Raw genomic sequence first — 709 nt, 5'->3', positions numbered from 1 at the left:
TTCCCCGCTAAAAAATGGCGTGTAAACCCCCCTTCCCCATTATACCAAGCCCCCCCTCGAGCATCCACTCCGGATTAGGCGCCCCCGCCCCGCTTGGCTTCCCCACTCGGCAGGTCGTCCTTGGTTCTCCTCCTCCGCGCGGCGCCCACGTGTTCCCCACCTGGCCGTAACCACTTCCGGTCGCGGGTGCACCGTTCTCAGGCTTCCGGCTTCCTCCCGCTACCGGCGCGTAACAAGTTCCGCGTTGTGCTTCAGCCCCACCCGCGCTGCTGTTAACTCCTGAGGGGCAGTGGGGTTGCCAGCTCTAGGGTTGGACATACATGGGGGGTGGAGCCGGAGGAGGGCGGGGATTGGGGAGGGGCGGGACTTCAATGGGGTAGGTTGGATATTTTGTAGGTGTGTTAGGAAGGGGGGTTTGTTAGATCCAGGTTGGGAAATTCTTGGAGATTTGGGGAGGGACAAGGATTTCAGTGGGGCGCAGTGTCAGGGAGTTCTCCCTGCAAAGCAGCCATGTTTTCTAGGGGAACTGACCTCTGGAATATGGAGATGAGCTAATTTCAGGGGATCTCCAGGTCCCACCTGGAGGATGGCATGCTTATATGTAAGGGACTTCTTCCTCAGGCCTTGGGGTCTTGCTCTGCGGTGCTTCTGATTAGCCGTGAAGGTTAAAAACGACATGGTTTGGGTGGCAGCTGCCGAAACAGTGTTG

This window comes from Paroedura picta, chromosome 3 (genome assembly GCF_049243985.1).
Source record: "Paroedura picta isolate Pp20150507F chromosome 3, Ppicta_v3.0, whole genome shotgun sequence".
NCBI lineage: Eukaryota > Metazoa > Chordata > Lepidosauria > Squamata > Gekkonidae > Paroedura > Paroedura picta.
Note: the sequence above shows the minus strand (reverse complement) of the source record.